General features: G+C 39.8%; 1 protein-coding gene across 5 annotated transcripts in view; it reads right to left on the bottom strand.

Moving 5' to 3' along the window:
- SPATS2L (spermatogenesis associated serine rich 2 like) overlaps positions 1–22,770 on the bottom strand; it is a 228,001-nt gene that overhangs the window by 15,640 nt on the left and 189,591 nt on the right. The gene's annotated exons all lie outside the window — the stretch shown is intronic.

Genomic DNA, 22,770 nt, shown 5'->3' with positions numbered 1-22,770 from the left:
CCTATTTACTTTTGAAATGAGTCAATTGAAATTAATTTTCTCTTGAGAATTTTGCAGAGCTCATTGAAGTAATTGGTGCCTCGTGGGTATCACAAAAGCATGGTGGAAAATTACTGAGAATCATAACTGATTGGTGGGGATAACGAAACATGAACCACCTGGAGAACAAAGACATCTGTAGGAACTTTGCAGCAAGTAACTTGGGAATGGTGATTTGGAAGCTATTTCTACTCAAGAAGTCTCAGAATCAATGTGAATTGTGAAGAACTCTCCTGAATACATATCAAAAGTCAGTCAGATACATTGCATAACAACTGCAGAATGTCATCAATTACTCAAATTTAACATGGCTTAACGTAAAAACATGGTGGATCATTGCTGTGTGACCAAAAGAAAAATACAGAGAACAATATTCGCATGTCAACATTATGCTTACATAGTCTTACAAGAAAACACTAAATATAATCTGTATACCCGTGCTCTATCCCATCTTAGACACTCTTGGTTGCTTTGAGATACCTGCATATATCCTAATGCTATTTGGCTATTCACTCATTTATTTATTCGTTTGGCGATGTTGATAACATTGACAAAAGTACAGTGGCAAGAGTGCTGGTTGAGTGATGTTGGGGGAAGTCATTTAGCCTGTGGGCCTCAGTTTCCTCATCTGTAAAATGAAGGGGCTGGACTAGATGCCTTCTGAGTATCCGTCCGCTCTGGAACTACTGTCCTAAGATCCTAGTAACTTTCATTTACATTGCATTTTAAAGTTTGTAAACTATTTTAGATACATTTCCTTGCTGGAGCATCCCACCTAACCTGTGAGGTAGGTACAATACCTATTGTTAATTTGTAATTTACATAGGAAACTGGGGCTGAGGGAGGTTAAATGATTTGTTCCTACCTACGCAACTAGGCAGTGTCAGAGGCACGATTTCAATTTAGGTCTTCTCTGATATAATGTAAGCTCTTTGAGGGCAGGGGCGTTTCATTTTTGTCTTTATTTCCAATATTAAGACCATTCCTGACACACTGGGCTTAATAAATGTTTGTTTATTGATATTTGATTCCAAGTCCAACGCTTCACCTACACCAAGCAGGGTCTCCTGACAGTACTGCAAATCATGTCAGAGTTGATAATGACTTGGGTGACCATTCCCTGTCACCAGTAGAGTACAAGATGGCATTAAATAGGGAAGTGTTGATGTGTTTTATGTACACTTGAGGAAGCAAATGAAGACATGGAACTTGGTGTTAAATTACACTTTTCCAGTCCTCTGGGAAATTCAACAGACCTTGGAACAGCTTTAAAAGTGTTTTTTTGCAATCTAAGAGCTGTATATACAGATAACTCTGTTTTCAAAGCTCATGGGTAGGAAGGTATGATTTTGCTGAGTCAGTGGAGTGCTCTGAACTGATAAGCCCTAAAAAAAATGAGCCTATAGCAAAGAAACCTCATAGCACCCAACTGAAGAGTTTCATTAGCAATACAGAACTGAAAGCTGTCACTGCATTTCATTATCTAGACAGCATATTGTCCAATTAAACACCATACTCACCCCCCCACTTCTACTCCCATACTGTTTCCCCACTACCTACTTCTTTCTTAATTCTTTGCAGTCTTGGCTTCTGACTCCATCACTTGACTAACATCTCTCCAAGGTTACCAGCGATCTATGATTCTTCTGGTCCTCTAAGCATTATCCTTGACTCTTTAAACTTTCTCACCCCATATATTCAATCAACTGCCAAACCCTGCTATTTCTGCCTCCCTAACACTGCTCTCACTTGACCCCTTCTCTCTACTTCCAAAGCTACCCCCTTAGTTTAGGTCCCTATCACCTCTTACGTAAGATTATTGTAATTGGCCTTTTAATTTGTCTCCTTACCCCAAGTCTCTTCCTACTCCAACCTATCTTGCACACAGTGACAAAATGATTTTCATTAAACCTGTGATGCCAGGCACTGTGCTAGGTGCTTTATAAATTTCTTACTTTATCTTTACTGAGATGTAGGTGTTATTATCTCCATTTTACAGCTGAAGAAACTGAGGCAAATACAGGTTAAGTGACTTGCCCAAGATCACACAGCTAGAAAATGTCCGAGGCCAAATCTGAGTTCAGCTTTCCTTGATTTCAGGCCTCTGCCTCTTAGAGCTGCCTCTCATAATTTCTTTCTTTCTTTCTTTCTTTTTTTTTTACTTTGCTAGTTCTGAGCCTATATTGTTCTTTTTTTTTAATTTTTCATTTTTAACACAGTTCAAATCACATAAAACAATTCCAGCTTTTGGTCAGGTAATACTTCTTCTAAAGCATTTACAATGTAGATCACAAATGATTTTTTTTTTAACTCTCATACTTTCTTACCACCAAAATATAGACTGACTTTCTCTAAGAAGAAAATGAGTTGCATCATCTGATGGTACATGAGTTCCATCATCTGGTTGTCATAAATTTTTTAGCCAGAAATGTTACTGCACCCAGAGCCCTGGGGCTACCAGGGACTATACAAGAGCTACCCCTACACCCTTGTATCTCCCACTCCCTGAAGTGCTTCATCCCCCACCATGTGACAGTGAAAGAACGTAAGAGATATGGGTACAGAAGGGATGGAAATTGTTTCTTGGTTGGTATACTGTGCTAGGTGGTTATAAGTCACGGTTATGCAAAAATCTAGGAATTCTTAATCCTGGGAGAAAACAAACAGTCTGATGCATTAACTTATGATTAAAAGATCTGCCGAGTTCAATAATGCTGAATATTCACCAATGCTAGGTAAATAACAGCACAAGGACTCAAGATCAAATAGGAAGTTGATGATTCAGTGTACAAAACTAATCTGGGTGGTCATAGCTTCTTAGGATTTGCCCCTTTCCCCATTTAATCATCCATAACACTAAATCCAGAACTTTTCTTGGCTTAACACACATCTGAAAGAAGTACAGAGTGACTTTTCCAAGTGACTTTTTCTCTGGCTACCCTACGTATTCCCCATGTCATAATTAGAATAATTTGAAGTGCACCAAAATTAAGTAATCTCCAATGATACATACTCTAATAAACAAAGCCCACAGGACTCCCATGCTGACCTTACTTTTCTTAGGACTGTCCTTTCTTCTTCCCAAACATACATCTTCTAATTTCATCTAAACTGCTTTGGCAGTAAAGTTTTATTTTGGTGCCATAAAAAGCTTTTATTACCAAAGCAATAAGACCTAAGGAGAAAAGGAATGCCATGACAGCTCTTTTGTGTCTTATTATATAGTTAATCACTGTGATAAGGGATCATTTTATAAAAATGTTGCTCCTCTCTGGATTCCTTCCTATAGGATAGTTTAAAAAAATCGATTGAGAGCTACAAGGGTCCTCAGGGCCCATCTAATCCTAGACCACATAAGATAACATAACAGGAGCTGAAAGGCACCTTTAGAGGCATCTAATTTAACTTCCTCACTTCAAAATGTGGAAATTGTGATCCAAAGAAATCAAATGACTCGCTTGAGGTAACATAAGTAGTAAGAACCTAAGTGGTATTTGAACCCAAGACCAGTGCTCTTTGCACTGTACCATGTAGCCTGACTATTGATGGAAACAAAATGAACTTACTCTGATAAAGGCTTTTACTTAAAATTTGTACAACCCAGATATGTATGGCAAAACTGTGATACACTAAAAAAAATATGGTGTGGTGTATTGAGTGGGTCCCCTGAAATCTGCTCTCCTAAAATACAACTAAGGAATGATCCTGGAGGCAGATAGACAACAAAGGTTATCAGCCTGGAGGACACAATATACCTAATGGGTTTGGGATGTAGGAAGAGGAATTTAAAGGGGAATTTTAAAATGAAGTAGTACACTTCCAACTAGAGTTTTCTTTTAGAGCTAAACCAGGGCCACCTTCCCCCCTGATGAGTTTTCCTCAGGGAGTATGTTTGTAGTGAGTGAAATTGTCTGAGATCATCTGGTCCCAAGCAATTTCACATCAGTTCCTTCCAGCGGAGAAAGTGACTTTTGTGCAGGCCTTCCTCAGCTCATCATCTATCAAGTGGAAACAGAATGGGGAGATAATATCAGAAATCAGAAGGAAAACAGAAAGAAGGGGTGGGAAGGGGCAGAGAAAAGCATCCAGGAAATGAAGGCACATCTCTCTCCCTGCAGTTACTATACAGAATGAGAAAATGGGGGAGATAACAAGGGGGTGGGACTTCATGGGGAGAATGAATCCAAATGAATATAAATGCAGTTTTTGAGTTCTCCTGGCTCCCCCAAGTGGTATAAATCATTTAAATGAGTGAGAGGCTGCATAGTTAGGGTTCCCAGCATAAATAATTTCCATTTCCACCAGTAAAGACAACAGAGGTAATGAAAAAGCATTTTCCTCCACTTTGGGTCTTGCTCCTTATTATCACGTTAAGATTAGGAACTGTGCAAACACAGTGGAAAGACGCTTTGATTTCTGACAGCTTTTGGTAAATGTTTCTGTGAATGTATAAAAGTGAGCCAGTGCATGTTTGGGTTAATTTCCATACTAGGGAGCTGCCCTGAACTAGGGCTAAGGGAGGGGCCCTTCCTGAATTCCTGCCATTGTGCCTACAGCCTCCACTCTACTCTTTATCCTGACAGCTCTCACTGGAGGACAGGGAGGCACCACGGCACCCCAACAAGACCTAATGTGTCAGTCTTGTATGGAACCGATGACAGCGTATGCCCAACACTGACTTGTAATTTCTGCGTCAAGGACACTGGGTACTGGTATCTATGTGTCCCTCTTCTGAGGTATGGCCAGTATATCCACATTGCCCAATGTTAGGGTGCTGACGCTACTGTTCCAGTGGCTCTCCCTGTCCTTTATCCATTCCCTTCTTTTGTCAAGACTCAAGGTAGTAGATAAAGTTTTTAGGAAGGCTATGATGTTGGGACAATTGAGAAAGGACATCCTTTTTCTCAAATAGTCCAGGCAAATATCATGGTGGATGTGTCATTACTATTTTTCACAGCTTAACTTCACTGTTCTTCACTATTCTCTCAAAGCTGGTGCCTCTTCTTGTGGAGCCTGGGTTCTTTCCCTGAACAAGCTTTACCTGAAGGAAAAGACCCAGACTGCCCTGTGGTCAATGCTCTATTCTACACCAGCCACACTTAACCATTCTTTTGGGTAAAGGTTTTTATCCTCCCCTATCATTCAACTAGAAATGACACGGGACAAAAATGGAGGAAGAACTTTCAGTCATTACACTGGCCCTTCATGAAAAGATAACCCTGCTTCCAACCAAGACTGGGACACTTTTGTCCTGGAGGCTGAAAGGTGATACTGCTCCTAATTGGCTGACAGAATGCTGAACATCATACTGCCTACCTACTAAGAGATTTACGAAGTTGGTTCTAGAGACTCTTGCAAGAGACACATTGAGGAGGGATCTCCCGGGAGGTGGTGAAGATAGAAGTACTCCTGAAAGACAGACTGTAACACTTTGAGTTGTGGAAGTGTACAGCCAGTTGTGATGTTTAATTTCAAGAGACACAGTTTATAGGTAATTAATAATGATAGCATTTTGCTAATAAAAGAGGCTTTCTTGTGTGCCAAATACCCTCATGGTGGTGTATCATGGCTTACATGCCCTTGGAAAAATGGACATTCCAGAGCATGGCAATCAACTCTGACTGGTTAACAATTAATGAGGGAATGAATATTACAAATGAGAAGTGGGCTCACTTCAATGAGGGGCTGAGAGAATGCAACACAATGAACTCCTCCTCCTTTTATTCAATTCCTTGTAACTTTGGGTGGGATCTGACCACCACTGAGGAGAAAGTTAATTCAACCTTTAGAGACTGAGTTCTGAAATGAGGACTTTAGAAAAAGGGGGTACTCTCGATCTCCCCAAATCACTGGTTACTAATAATCACTTCTCTCACAGTCCTATGCTTGGGTGAAAGCTAGGTTACACTTATAAGGGACCAGCCTTGTATGGTCTTAGCTGTTCCTCTGTTGACCGACCTTCTATCAACTAAATCCCTCTGCATCCCCCAGGGTCATCTCCAGTTGTTCTGATCCATAGCTGGCTCTGAAGATTTCCAGATGGCACTGGAGGAGAAAGTCAAGCTGGTGACTTTGCATGGCCCTCCTTCACTGAAATCCAATTCACTTGTAAGTCATGGCATCATCTTCCTGACTTCATGGTCCTTTCTGAGAACTAAGGACAAACCATGCACGACTTCCATCCCCCATTTCCCATCCTCTTGTCTAGGTCTTAGCATTAGAGTCAACTGATCTGACTCTGTCTAGGCTGGATATCATACCAAGTTTTAGGTTTTTAGATAATAAAGATGGTTTCTGAAAACTCTAAGTATCTCAGTCTGGCTAGAATATGTATTGACAATAATTAGCTCTGGCCATGGTAATTCCAGCTTTGTGATAGTCATTTCTTTGACTACACTTTCCTCAGATGAGCCTAAATTGGAAGGAATTCATTTTAGATTTCCTAGCCATACATCAGTGTGGGGAGATGATATAAGGAACCATGTGCTTAACCTCTGGCTCCTTGGATAAGGGTGATCCTTTCCCAACATGTTCTTTAAAGACCTTTCCTCATTGTTGTTCCAAGATAACAGATGGCTCTGGAGGAGAAGTGAGGCTGGTGACCTGCACAGCCCTCCCTCACTCAAAACAAAGTCAAGTGCAAGTCATGTCATCATTTCTCTGCTGGCATGGTCTTCTTCGGCAACGAAGGACGAACACAAAAATCCAAGATAACGTTGGTAATTCCCTACTCTACCTTCCTGCAGGTTTCAATGGTTTGAAAGTCCATTGAGAATAGCTAGTTCTTATTGGTGAATGGTTTTTCTAATTGATTGCCTTACATGAGCCACTGGAGACTGTTTTGCATTACAGGATCTATAGCACCAACCCCTCTTTCCTTGAGCTTCAAGGACTTGGGCTGCTTCATGTTTAGGATTCCCTTTATTCTATTCAGATGCTCAACTGCACATTCTTCCTACTAACTCCTCTTTTTTTTGGAACTTCTTGGATCTTGGATCATCAACAGAACTGAGATTACAGACACATTCTGGGGCCAATCAATAATGGATGCTTTTTACTGCCTCTTCTATTTGTTCTCCTTCCTACCCCACCCTTACTTTGCTCTCACATCACTGAATCAGGGCTCATTCCATTCCTTTCAGGAATTCCAGATTCCTCTAGAATCCATTCTAGATCTCAGAGGGAAAAATGCTTGGGACACAGATTAAATAAAATCACACTGGTACTATAGGGGACGGAGCAATTAACTAAATTACTTAAAATGTAGGACTGAGATCATGTGGTGATTTGGAAGTAGGAAACTGGGTTCCAAGTACAGGCTACATTGGAGAAAAGGCCTGGAAGCAATTACAGGATGAAAGCACAAAGAAGGCATTGATCGGCTTACCTGAGAAGCCCAGAGGTGAGGTGTACAGTGATATCTATTTTCTTTTCATAAAACAATTCACAAAGCACTGGAAGGAAGATGAGTGAGCTATGCTAGGAAATAGCTGAGTGGACTAGTAAGCAGGGATAAAGAGATACAAAGGGAAAAAAAGATCTACGTTGGTGAAAAGGTGGGAGGGAAACTCAGAAAGTTTGGTTTAGCATTTCAAGTTTTAGAATTCCATTATCTTCAGAAGGAAGTTCATCTGTTGTTAACATAGAAAATGCACCCTGTATTTCCTTGACGGATAAGTCATCCAACCAGAAATATAATGAAAAGAAGGAGCTTAACTTTTGTAATCACACTGGAAGATACTGCGTGCCCAAGTTCTTTTGGATTGTTCCAAAATATTCATCACCTTTAGGAACTCTCTGGTAACATCAAAGTCATGTTCAGTACAACCAGATACAATAAAAGCTTATAAAGTGACCCAAAAGTCATTTTCTCAGGGACTCAATCTGTTGAATAGCATTTTCCAGATCAAATAATGACACCAGAGAAGCATATTAGTAATACTGCATGACTCAGCCACACAGATGAAAAGCCTCAGTCTCCTTGTCTTCCAAACACAAACCCTGACAGAAATGAAACACTTGGTGACTACTTGAATTTAGAGACTTGTCAGGAATAAAAAGTCAGAATGTAGAGTTCAAAATAAAAGGGATTTGTGTGTGTGTGTGTGTGTGTGTGCGCGTGTGTGTGTGCGCATGCACATACATGCACACACACACAGAAGGGGAAGGGGAAGGGGAAGGGGAAGGGGAAAAAACTAGAAAACTTGTTAAAATGCTAAGACAGAGGCAGAGAAAATGGGTTAGATGATATTATCTACCAGATATTATCTACTGTTTGGCACAGTGGGTAGAGCGCTGGACCCAGAGTTAGAAAAATCTAAGTTTAAATGCCCCTTTAGATTCTTACTAGCTGTGTACTGGATAAAGTCACTATCTCAGTTGGTCCTAATTTCTTCATCTGTAAAATGGGGATAATAATAGTAACTGCCTCCCAGGGTTGTTGTGAGGATAAAATGAGATAATTTTGTAAGGCATTTTGCAAACCTTAAAGTACTGCACAGGAGCCAGCTATTATAAGTTGTATAGTTATTTGGGTTTAGAACTGATTCATCCATTTTTTTTTTCCAATAAATGCCTACAAAGTTCTAGCTACCACATCAGCTTCTAGGCATATATGATAAAAATTAATCAGTCCCTGACCTCCAGGGGCTTACATTCTGTTTTTTTGGGGGGGGGGGAGGTGGAGGTTGCGAAAAATATGTACACACTAAAATAAGTACAAAACATACAGTAAGCAGACATAAGGTGATTTCCAGTGGGGAGGGCATTAATAGCTGCGAGAATCAGGATTCATGTAGGAACTGCCCTTGAGGTGAGCTTGGAAAGAAGCCAGAAACTCCATGAGGTAGAGATGAGCACAGCTGAATGACTGGCCCCCAAAGTGGTTAGTAACTGGTTGGCATCGAACATACAGGGTAAGCTCTTTGGGGGCTGGGAGAAGTTTTTACTATTTTTTGGTCCTTGTATCCTCTGCACATCTGTCGATGCTTGCACATAGCAGGCACTTAAGTGTTTGTTGATTTGAGTGCCTTAGAGATCTGTGTTTGAGCCTGGGCTGTTCCACATTTTAAAAATTAAGGACTTGGATGAATGCATAGATCAAATGTGAGATCCTAGCTATGCTTCTTGAATCGGTGAAGATGGAAAGCTGGAAAGATACAACCATGCAGGTAAATAGAATCAGGTCCTCACTTTATCTCAGCGTCTTAGAATGATGGGACAAATCCCCTAAGACGAATTTTAATAGGAGTAGATACCAAGTCCTCCACTGGAGTACGTTAAAACAAATCAACCTCACAGGTATAATATGAAGGAGGCTTGGCTATAACGCAATTACTATTAAAAAAGATCTGGGGCTTTCACTGAACTTTAAACTTAATATGAAAAAACAGTGAGACAAAGAAGCCTGAGAAGCGAGTGAAGCTTTGCTGTTCAGTCATTTCTGTTCAATTCTTCATGACCCTATTTGGGGTCTTCTTGGTAAAGATACTGGAGTGGTTCTGTCACTTCTTTTCCAGTTCATTTTACAGATGAGGAAACTAAGGCAAACAGGGTTAACTGACTTGCCCAAGGTCACACAACTGGTAAGTGTCTGAGGCCAGATCTAAACTCGGGAAGATGAGTCTTCCCAACTTCAAGCCTGGTACTCTAACCACTATGCCATCTAGCAGCCCCTAATGCAAGCTTAGGCTGCATTAATTTAAGCTCAATGTTCAGAATGATGGAGGCAAGAAGCCTCCTGTACTGTCCTCTGGTCAGTTCACAGTTCAACTACTGTGTTTAGTTCTAGGTGGCTCCATTTAGGAAGGACCCTGACAAACTGGAGTCTATTTAATAGAGGATACCTAGCATGATGAGGAGACTGGGGAGACACCACGAGAAGCAGTTCAATTAGAGATGATTAAAAAGATAATGGTGGGAGGTGGGGGAGGCAGGAGGGCATGAGGCCTGCCTTTAGATATCTCAAGGGCTCTCATGAAAACAGGTTAGATTTGTTCTGTTTGACCCCAGAAAGCTGAAGTAGGAGCAGTGGGTAAGAGTTGCAAAGGGAAAATTTTGCTTCAATGTCCAGAAACACTTCTCAATATTCAGTTATCCCAAGTACAAAGAAGTGTCCATCACTGTAGGATTTCTGGACAAAGGCTGGATGACCCTTGTAAGGGGTGTTATGGAGGGATTTTCTGTTCTGACACTGATTGGATCAGATTGCCTTTGAGGACATTTCTGTTCCTGGTATTCTGAAAAATAAAGTATCACAGTTCTCTATGACTGTAAGTTGCTGCCCATCTGCATCGTCACAAGGAGCTCCCTACATTTAATGAAATTCCAAGTTTGGATGTAAAAAATAAAAACTCATTCCTTTATCCACTGAATTAAGATCATTTGGGATGAGGCATTTTCTATTTAGACACCACACATTTCTTTGAATTGTGTTGTTTCTCTTGAGGAAAATGTGGCCCAGAAAAGTCAGATCACTCAGTCACTAAAATTACATATTCCCATTCCAGAGAGTGGTCCATTATTACCTCAGATGCAGATCACCTCCCAAGTGGGCATGCAGTACACCATGCCCCTGTCTGGCTAAGCACCTCTGGGGAGGCCACTGCTTCTCTCCCTTAAGCTTAAGGAATATAAGCTGTCTTCCTCTGACTCCTAGGAAAACTCATCTCTATTCAGCCAATGGTCTTTCCTGCCAGGGAGCAGTGTGTGCTGTTCAACATTTCTTTTTTTTCCCTCGTACCTAAAATCTCTATCTTCTGGATAAGTGTGCCCCTCTCTCTACCTCCCCTTGAAAGCTAGGGTTGGCACATACAGTAAGGAGAAATTTACTCTCAAATTATGTCTTTGTTAATTTGTTTCAGTCACATCCAACTCTTAGTTACCCTATTTGGGGTTATCTTGGCAAAGATAATGGAGTGGGTTGCCATTTCCTTCTCCCACTCATTTTACAAATGAGGAAAAGGAGGCAAACAAGGTTAAGTGACTTGCCCAGGGTCACATGGCTAGTAAGTGTCTGAGGTCAGATCTGAACTCTGGAAGATGAGTCTTTCTGATTGCAAGCCCAGCACTTTATTCACTTTGCCATTTAGCTGCCCCCTATCAAATTGTACCTGCAGTTAATTTAAGTCATTATACCACAAGAATGTTCCTATTAAAATGAAAATAGAGACTCAAAGAATCTTGGCGTTGCAATGGACCTTTAGGAGTTAATTTTGTTTGACTTTCTCCCTAATAAACAACTCTCTACCACATCGTTGATAGCTGGGTCCCTGGACTCCACTTAAGCACTTTCAGTGACACATCTTCCACATTTATGCTCCATTTTTGGACAGCTGTCATTATAAAAAGTAATAATAATAGCTTTTAAAAAAGTGCTCTGTGGTTACAACATGCTTTCATATATGTAAATTTCATTTGTTTTTCACAATAATCCTCTGAAATAAGTGTAAATATTATTATGGCCATTTTACAGATAAGAAAATTGAGCCTTAGAGAGAAGAAGAGATTCTCCAAGGCTACAAGCTAATAAGTGGTAGAACCAAGATCTCCTGACTGTAAGACACATTCTCTCTCCTCTGTGTTAGGCCTGTTTATTTATAAGTTCTTCTTTACATTGGGCCCAAATTTGTCTCCTCTTGCTTTCCATTGAATCTTTGGAGCCTCACAAAATCAAATAATTTTTTTAAAAAAATACTTGCTGCAAATGCTATGTACTTCCTGTTTTCTCTTCTCCAGGTTCAATATTACTATTTCCCTTCACTTTTCCTTATAGGGAATGATTTCAAATCCCTTCACCATCCTGGTCACAGACATACTCCTATTAATAATGCAGCTAGGTGACCCAGTAGATAGAGCCTTGGACCTAGAGACAGGAAGACCTGAAAACAGTCTGCCTTCAGGGACTATCTGTGTAGCTCTGGACAAGTTACTTAATCTCTTCTTACCCTCGGTTACCTTAATTATAAAATGAGTATATTAACTGCTCCTACCTCCCAGGGTTGTCGCTGCAAATAAAATATTTGCAAAGTCCTTTGCACACCTTAAAGAGCTAGACAAATGCTAACTAACACTACTGTTTCATATACAGTATTTCATTTGAGCTTTGTAACCTCCATGGGCAGGTATCATTACTAGTTCCACTTTACAGATGGATGAATAAATGAATGAAAACACATTATTAAGTACTTATTATGTTCCAGGTACTGTACAAAATGATGGGGATAGAAATACAAAGAGAAAAACAGTCCCTTCTCTTAAGGAGCTAATCAGAATAGACAGCATGTGTTAGAGCCAGGGAAGTCACGGGGATAGCCAGTGGAGTCATTCCACCATTGACTGAAATGTCTTCTTCCAGGAATAGTTGTGTCGATTTGGTTACTGTTCTAAGAGCTAGAGATGGAAGAGGGGTGACATACGCACACTAAAGTTCCCAGACATGTCCATGGTCACAGTCAGAGTGTGTCGAGGGAGGATTTGAATTCTGGACTTCCTTGCTAGCATGCAACACACTATAACATCCAGCCTCTCTTAACACAGGATTCTCAGAGCTGAATAATATGTTTCTAGAACTGTAGTTGTAATATGACCAGTAAAGAACACCGTAAGGCTGCTACTGCCTTTATGGAAGCCAGTGGTTCAGTGTTGGACATAAAAGTCATGAAGATTCAAATCTGAATCCTTTCTCTTAGGCTTATGCATTTTGGAACTTTGAGTAAGTTGTTAATTTTTTTTGAGTGTCAGTCTCCTGATCTGTAAAACAGGGACAATACCTACACTGCCTATTTTACAAGCTTCCTGTGAGGCTCAAATGAGACAACGTATGGGAAGGGCATTGAACAACTCAAAGCGTTATATAAATATTAGTAACTATTCTGGATGCTGTAGTTCTAAAACACCACCTCAGAGCACAGTAGCTCTGTAGTGTCTCACACTGATCTTGTGATCAATTAAACCACCTTAGGAATTATATGAGCGGAATGAGAGACTGACGCATGTGTAAAGCCCATCAACCGACGTAACCAGTCCAGGCGGAGGACACTAGAGCATCAGTTCTGGAAGAGTTTAGATGACACATAAAGGAAAGGCCACGACTGTGGGACAAGTGTGGACACCTGCTCACTGGCTGCGCTTGGCTAACAAGGTGTTTGGGAAGAGCATTTGCACAGACAGAACTGTCAACATCTTTACAAAGGGCTGAGTCGTCTTTGGCTTTCTCTTTGCTTTACTTGTATCTGGAGGAGTGACACCAGGTGAGAGAACATGTGGTGGAGACAGCGGAGTCTCCAACTATGGGGGAGCAAGCCACATGAATCTGGGAGTCAGAATCTATGCTAGGCTTTGCAGCCAGTACAGTTCCAAGGAACAAGAAGCAATCTTCAGGGCTGACCTCCAGGATTCCAACCCAGTGGAAGTACCCACTGGGTAGTACTCATTTCACCTGGTCACAAACTTGGAGGGATCAAATGCTATGTAAGCAATGAGTTAAGTTTTGAGCTTATTTTTCTAAGGACTAAGGTGATATAGAGGAGGGTATGCTTGAGAAGTACTGGGGAAAATGCTTGTGTATCTGTTCCTGCTACATGTTTGAGGCAAATACATCTTTGTAAAAGCTAATTGATTTTAAATGGCTAAATGGCAGTGGAGTGATAGTCACTGACCCTTAACCAATGGAGAAACATGACCAATGGGGGCTTGAGCAGATAGGAGGAAAATAGAGACACTCCACAAACTCCTCAGGGTACCCCGGAACCCTGAAGGGAAATGCAGTTTGCCTGATTTTGGGAGAGAGCTACAGTAATATACATGAGATAGGAAATGTAATAAACTTGTTTCTCAATTCTGTATTATGTAAATGATTAAAAATACAAAAACAAACAATAGACTCTCTATGTATTTAAATGTTAATTTGTCCATTTTCTAACTTCTACTGATCATTTTGAATCTCAATTCTGACATCCAGTGTCTTAGTGATCACTCCCCGATTGATGTTGTCTGTTACTTGGATAATCATGACATCTTTACCTTCATCTAAATTACTGATACAAATAGTGAACAGGACAAGGCCTTGGATCACCCCTAGAGACTTCCATGTAAATTGACATGGATCTAAAATCAATACTCTGGGTATGTCTCCATCAGCTACTGGCTCTACTTAACTGTACTATCATTTAGTCCTCCCTTTGTTATCTTCTCCATAAAGATATTATGAGAAACATTCACAAATAACTGAAAAACAGGACCCCAAAGCTTCCCTCACCAATGCCAATACTGCATATGGCCCAAATATATAAGGATTATGTTTTGGAAATGTATATATAATAAGCCTTATTTTTCTGATTCCTTGGATATTATGAAATATCCATAACCTAAAGGTTTAGATTACTAGAAACAATTAACTTAAAACATGGGAACTAAGGGGATGGAAAGAATTGTAAATACCAGAGGTTCAACAGTCTCCTTTAAAGGACATAAAAATAAGATATCCTTACCCTCCCTAAGACTGTAAGCTGCTCAAGGACAAGGACTATCTTTCTTTTTTACATTTGTATCTCCAACACCAAGCACAGTGACTGGCACATAGTAGATACTTCATAAATGTTAACTGACAATCCATACCGACAATTTGATTCTAGTTGTTAAGAGTTACATGTCCTGGAGGAAAAAAATGTTAAGAGGCAACAGTCAACGAGCATTTGTTAAATGCCATGTTCCAGGCACTGTGCTAAGTACTGGGGATACCAAGGAAGGCAAGAAACAGTCCCCAATCTCTAAGAACTCACAGTCTATTGTGGGTGGTAACCCACTAACAACTATGTATAGACAAATGATATACCAGGTAAACTGGAGATAATCCAAAGAGGAAAGACTTCTTGTAGAAGGTGAAGTTTTAGCTAGGACTTGAAGGAAACCAAGGAAGCTAGGAGACAGCGATGAGGAGTAAAGTTGTGTGGCTTCGCTTGGTTGAAAAATCACATATAAAGTGTAATTAATGGGTCGGTCAACTTGAAAGGAAGTCCTGGGTGGAGCTGGGGAATAATTTGTCCTCTGCCCTGTTATAGTCAACATTTTTTCATTGACTTGAATGAAAGCTTAGATTATATGCTCATTGAATTTCATGGATGACACAAAGATGGGCTAGATAACCAAGCAATGGATGGCAGTAAGAACTCAAAAAAGACCAATATATCTCAAAGAAAGAAAAGTTCTAAAAGAACAGAAAAAAATCACAAACAATATTACCAAAAATAAGATGTTGGAGAAGACATCAACAATCACCACCTCACAGGCCAACTTTCTTGTCTTTATAAGAATGATCTACACATGTACTCTTGATGAAAACACAAGAAAGAAACTGGTAAATTTTCAGATTATATCTATTAGCTAACATGTATACAGTGCTTGGGCAGCTAGGTGATGCAGTGGATAAGATGCCAGGCCTCAGGAACTTACTAGCTGTGTGACCCTGGGCAAGTTACTTAACCCTGTTTGCCTCAGTTTCCTCATCTGTAAAATGAGCTAGAGAAGGAGATGGCAAACCATATCTTCACCAAGAAAACCCCAAATGGGGTCACAAAGAGTCAGACACAACTAAAACAACTGAACAAGAAAAATATGGTGCATATTATGTTGCAGGCACTGTATTAAGTACTGTACAATTGTTATCTCATTTGATATTCACACAACTGAGGGGTATAGAGGATAAGAGTTTGGGCTGTTTATTACTTATTTTGTTCTATATCCAATTTCTGAGTATCTTTATCAAGCAAGGTATAAAAGAAAGGAGAGACTTATCCCTGTCATGGAGGACATCCTCTACAAAGCCCAAAAGGAAAGATTTGATATATGTGGCTAAGGTCTTCAGATGCTCTTATTTGCAGATGATTCCTCAATTACATTAAGTCATTACAGAGCGTCCTAAATGAGATCCATGGCCACTCAAGAGAGATTAACAGAACTATCCATAGAAGAATACCAAATGGATGAAGAATGTACACTGCCCAGAAGATCACAAAGATTTAGAGGAACAGTTCAATGAGTTAATTCATCAATGAATATACCTTGAATATACCATAAAATTGAAAAAATAAGCAAGTAGGATAAACTGTAATGGGAAATTGCATAGCTCCCCACCATAAAATACCATGTTCTTTTTTTTAAACACCAATATTCTATAAGTGAATACAAGAGAAGGCAAGTACAAGTTACACAGACTGGTCAGGTATGGTGCTGTAGTCCACACTGTTGGAAGAAATATCCTCAAGGATAAAAATCACTCAGGTATTTGAGTATTATCCCAGGGATCCTATATAGCTTTGAATTACAGATCATCATGTTGTTAGAAGGATCAAAATTGTAGGTTACCCAAACAACAGAAACACCTATGGAGGGTATAAGTAGATGTGCAAGCAGATTTGTAGGCTTTTACCAAAGATAAATTCATGTTCATAAAAGATCTCATCTAACACGCACATGAATGGAAAGGGAGTTGGGTCAGTCGTGGAAAAAAGACACAATAACTGAACACCCCAGAGGGTTGCACTAGAATGTTAATGCTTTAGGTTTCAGTTGGTCTATGATTTTGGGGGACTTGTAGAAAGGTCCTTAACTGGCACAAATGGAAACGTTTCATACCTTAGTAGACAGCCTCTGAATTGCTGAGGGGCTCTGAAATGGTTCACAATTATTTAGAACTAGAGACTTGGGGCATCACTCTAGAAGAAGTATGATCTCTTTGCCCTTCATTCCTCCTTACCTCAAGTCTAAGCATCCATCCACCTACCCACCCATCCATCCATCCATCCATCCATCCATCCATCCATCCATCCGTCCGTCCGTCCGTCCGTCCGTCCATGTCTAATCTCTGTCTATACATACAGGGGCAGCTAGATGGTGCAGTGGATAGAGCACCAGTGCAGGAGTCAGGAGGACCTGAGTTCAAATATCACCTCAGACACTTGACACTCACTAGCTGCGTGACCTTGAGCAAGTCACTTAACCCCAATTGCCTCATCCTGGGTCATCTCCAGTCATCCTGATGAATATCTGGTCACTGGATTCAGATGGCTCTGGAGGAGAAGTGAGGTTGGTGACCTGCACAGCCCTCCCTCACTCAAAACAAAGTCAAGTGTAAGACATGTCATTAGACCATGATGGCAATGAAGGACAAACACACATCTATACATATGAAATTTTCTCTTATTGCTGAGATACAATTGTTGTACTTGTCTAAATTTTACACAATAAAGAGCTGAGAAACATAGAATCCTTGGGTTTACTGCCTTGCTGCCTCTTATTAACCATCATCACAATGATATAAATAACTCATTTTGGCATAGCATTCTACAGTTACAATTATATATTTATGTATGTATGTATGTATACATACATACATACATATGTATATGCTATACATACACATACACATACATATCTTACTGTTTAGGGGCAGTATTTACTAAATGCTTGTCTGGTGCCATGAAGTAGTTAATAAACCCTTGAAAGCAGCTCTCTGTGTTTCCATTAGGATAGGACCCAACTAGAGCAAAGTGGTTTACTGCCTTTGGAAGAAATGCTGCATAAATACAAGATACTTCTCTTATAATGACTTGCACTGCTGCTCTGCCCTCGTATAGCTAAATTAGGATGACAGGCATCATCTTTTACTTTTTAGTATTGCCATCTATTTTGCATTTATACAAACTTATGTAGGAGCAAATGCATCTTTTTTTCCCTTCTAGTTTCCCACTCAAAATTTGGCATATAGATAAGAAAAATGATAGCACTTTTTTATGGAAGTACATAAAAGAAAAACTATCAGCTGTGTTCTTTTATCCCCAAGAGTCCTTTTCCTATGATGACAATTTCCTGGGCCCCCTTTAAAAACCATGTCATTAGGCTGGCTGACGAGGAACCTTCATTTGCTGGCAAGATTTGGAAGACTCCAAGGTCCAGAGCTTATCAGAATCCACTCCTTATCCTCTACCCATTATTGTTCTCCTACTATATTCCCCAAAGGATTCTCGGTGAGGAAAGAGAAAAAGCTGACTTGCAATAGAGTAAGTGTGCTACTGACATAATGTAAGTTAATCCATGAATGTAGCTCAGGAAGGTTCTTAATACAAGGTACTATTTATGATGGTTTCCTGGGAACTGTACCCACATGGGCGGGGAGGGGAGAAGGGCATTTTTGTACTTTTGTATTTGTACTGTATTTATCAACCACCTCTTCCTTCATGTCAACCGATTTGTCCAGTCCTTACTGTGGCCCCAGGGAAATGTCTGAAGCATTGAAAACCTCTGGGAGGAAAGGAAATAGTAAATGAGAAGTTCTCAGCACCAAAGAGCAAGCTACTCTTATTCAGAATGACACATTTTCACAAATGAGACACTGAGTGGAGGCGGGATTTAAAATACACTATACCAGAGGGACCTGCCTTAGCCTCAAAGTCATGGAAACCTTGAGCATCTCCATCTTTGTGATATTTGCTCTTTTTGCAATTCCAGAATGAATCTTGGAATTTACTTCTGTTTATTGGCCTGGTGGGGAGGAGGTAGTGGAGAATAAGGGACATCTGAGACAATTCATCAGGTAGGACAGCAACAGAGCCCTCATACTATAGCCCTCAACACATCAATATTCATCAGCCTCTTCTCCTGCTGGGGCATTGTTCTGATGGCATTCTTTTCATGTGTGTTGATCAGTATAGTTTCTTCTAGGGTGCCAGTAAGGAGAAAGTCTATTTTACAGGGGCAGGAATCTAGTTTGTTTAATACCATACTTTGCATAGTATCTAGCATCAAATAAAAAACAAATTGATGAGAAAAATAAAATTAATTAGGAAGTGCTGGTTTATACAGGTTGTGTCCAATGAAGAATCATGGAATGTTAGAAATGAAGAGCATCTGAGCCAACAACCTAATTTTATAACTGAGAGATGGAGACCCAGAAGAGTTAAGGGACTTGCCCAAGGTCACATAATGAGTTGGTGGCAGAGCTAGAATTCAGGACTTATGATTCCAAGTTTTTTGTCCTTTCTATAATTCCTCCTTGTAGAACTGGCATACTTCCTGGGATCGAGGGCTCTTGTTATGTATTTATTTTACGTGGATTTTTGTGTTCAATACCCATTTAGTCCAAAGACCTGGCCTGATTTAGAAATAACTGAATGCAATCTTTTGATTTTAATGGATAATTGAATGTTTTACAAAATCAGAGAAAGGATACTTGTGTAGGCTACACTTTCGGCTAAATCCATTACGATAGCCCTTATGTTACAGATGTCGAGTTGCCTAGAGAAAGACATTGGTTTTTATTATTACCCTAACTACACTGTTCCAAGTACTCCGGTCCTTAATTTGCTTAAGACGCCAGCTGAGACACTCCGCTGTATGTAGTAGTTACTATTTTGGTTTTTGAATGAAACCTTCCTAACTGGCCTAATAACTTCCGGTACGAGAAACTGAATATCACACTTCTTGTCCCAGAAATGGAATAGTCTTATACCATTGCGACTGAACATTCAGCCTGAATGCCATGCTTCCTATCCAACAATAGAATAACCTAGTATCTGTTTCTCAAGGCAAATATTTTTTTGAACACTTTTAATCAAAGCATAGTAGATGGCACCTCAATTCCAATGGCTCTTTTTATGCATTAAAAATGAGAGATGATTTTTAAAGCAAAAGTAAATCAGAAGGGCTAACCGTGAACAATAAGTCATAGTAAAAAGTGGACTGTATCTCTGGTTCTTCCATTTTTCCTTCTGGCTTTACAGCAGAATAGAACTGTAAAAATGGAAAATTTGAAAAAACCTCTGTTTCTTCCTCAGCCATTAAAATGTTCTTCTCTCTAGATAGTAAGAATATAATTTGGCCTTTAATATTTATAGATCGATAACTTACATTTCATCTAATGATAATATAGTTAATTTTGTGTAGTATTGGCATAAAAAGACAGGGCACTTTCATATATCCACTTTTTATCCCTCCATTCAGTGGCAGGGAATTACCATTTCCCAACTCTCATCTCTGGGACTCAACACCATTGGGAGATGTTCAGAGCTGCTGCATTGAGGGCACTTGCTGCTTTCTTGAGAGGTTCCAGGAAGAGTCACAAAATTTGAGGGGTAGCAAGTCAGAGGGGACAGTGTACTGAACTTGGAGACAGGAAAACCTGGGCTCTGAACCTGGGCTCCCATAGCCAGCTGTGTGGCCCTGGGAAAGTCACTTAAAAAAAAAAATCCTCTCTCTGTGCCTCAGTTTCCCCATTTGTAAAATGGGGGGAGTTGTCTCAATCATATCTAAGGTCTCTTCCAGCTCTATATCTATGATCCCATGATACTAGGCTGGGGAGGCTAGATTGTAGCCAGAAATAATCATCTTCTTGACTTCAAATCTGGCCTCAGACACTTACTAGCTGTGTGACCCCGGGCAAGTCACTTAACCCCATTTGCCTGAATTATTCATTTTTTACAGAAAATGAGCTGGAGAAGGAAATGGCCAAACACTACAATGTCTGTGCCAAGAAAACTTCAAATCAAATGGGGTCACAAAGTGTCAGACACTACTGAAAATGACTGAGTAACATGATACTAGTCCTGCCCTCATTTTACTGGTGAGGAAACTGACGTCTAAAAAAGATAAGGTGACTTGTCCAAGGTAACATAGCTGGTTATGGGAGAAAAATCTCATCTATTTAAATTTTTTGCCTAGGACTGGTCCTGGCATTGTCTTAGTGAGAAGAAGGTACATCAATGTTTCTTGCTTTTTTGACAGAAATATGCTTTCAAACCAATTTTCCTTTTCTATCTGTAAGCAAAAGAGACTAAAAATATGTCCCCCACACTACCAAATCTCCTACACACAGGTTCATTACACTCTTTACATCTCCTCCGAGTCTGCTTTTAATTAGATGCCAAATTGACAATACTACCTAACATAATCTTTCCATCTCTATTTTGGAACACGTTTTCTCCCTCAGGATAGGGTAGAGCTATCAAGTAGTATTTCTTTTCTTCACATTTTTCAAATCTAATGTGTTATTGTTCATGTCAAGCCGTCAAAATCAACTTGGATGCACCAAGAGATATGAGATTGATTGGTTCAGACAAGAAACAATTAAACCTGAGAGTAATTATTTCCAAAGGATCATAGATTTAGAGTTTGGTATATGTGGAGTGGGGAGGAGAAAGACTTAGTGGATCAATGGATAGAATGCTGGGCCTGGAAGTCAAGAAGACTTGAGTTAAAAATCCAGGCTTAGACACTTCATAGCTGTGCAACTCTGGGCAAGCCACTTAAATTTCTTTTTGCCTCAGTTTCTTCATATGCAAAATGGCAATAGTAATAACCTCCTTCCAGTGTTGTTGTGAGGATGATATAATTATCCCTGATGCACAGTTACACCATATAAATGTTATCTGTCATTATGCTTATTATCTAAACCAATGCTCTGATTTTCAGATGACATAACTGAGGCCTACAGAGGTTCAGTCACTTGCCAGAGGTCACACAGCTGGTAAGCGTTGGAGTCGAGATCTGAACCCATGTCCTCTCGATTCCACACTCTAAAAATAGCTGACATTTGTGGTGCTTTAAGGTTTGCAAAATGTTTTACAAGTAACAATAATAACAATTCTTAACATTTATATAAGCGCCTACTACATGCCACGCACTGTGCTAAGCACTTTATAAATATTATCTCAGTTGATCTTCAAAATAACCCTGGGGGAGAGGGCAGAGAGAGAGGTACTATTATCATTCTCTTTTATAGATGAGCAAACTGAGGAAGACAGAAGTAAATGACTTGCCCAAGGTCACCCAGTCAGTAAACATCTGAGGCTAGGTTTGAATTTAGGCCTCCCTCACTGCTGACCTGGCACTCTATCCACTGTGCCACCAACTGACTCTACATACACAGAAGAACCAGCTATTTTACTTTGCTTTCTCCTTTGTGACTTTTTCACATAGATGCTCACATTGTAAAATTCATTTTATAAATGAAAAGGTTGTTAGAACAAGATGTATTATTTTGAGCATCTAATTATCATGTCTCAATAACTTCTCATCTCTTCCTGGGAAATTGAGACTATTCTACAGAGAGCCCTAATTGATAGAACAACACCAAATTCCAGGCTGGCTTTTCTATTCCAGCTCCTCAAAATAATTCTATTTATTTAGCAGTGTACTCACACAGATTAGTGGATAAGAATGAAGAACAGGTTCACTCCAGGCTGATGTAAACTATATTTCATTAGTATATGAACACAATTTTTTACCCCCTCCATTAGATAAAAAAATAATTTCTATGGATTTAGGCTATACTATGTTAGGAAAACTGGACCAACAAAAATCTTACCTCCTTATTCCTACAATTCAAGAAATGATGAGTTTCAGAATCCCCTCTGCAAGGGTTTTCACAGAGGCTCCAAAGTCTAGAGAGTGCTTTGAGATCACAAAATGATTATCCCTTTAGAAAAGGAATGGGTAGGCCAAGGAGTCGATAATATAAAGGAAGATTGATGTAAAACCTGCATATGTAACCAAGGTTGGAAGAGCTCACTAACTGTAGCTACCTAATGGAGGAAGCAAGGAAACAAGCATTTATTAAGCACCTACTATTTGCCAGGCACTGTGCTAAGTGATTTACAAATATTATCTCATTTAATCTTAAAAATAATGTGCTTTGCACACCTTAAAGTGTCATGTAAATGCCACCTAATCCATGTAATT

This window comes from Notamacropus eugenii, chromosome 5 (genome assembly GCF_028372415.1).
Source record: "Notamacropus eugenii isolate mMacEug1 chromosome 5, mMacEug1.pri_v2, whole genome shotgun sequence".
Classification (NCBI taxonomy): domain Eukaryota; kingdom Metazoa; phylum Chordata; class Mammalia; order Diprotodontia; family Macropodidae; genus Notamacropus; species Notamacropus eugenii.
Note: the sequence above shows the minus strand (reverse complement) of the source record. Positions and strands in the feature narration are given on the sequence as shown.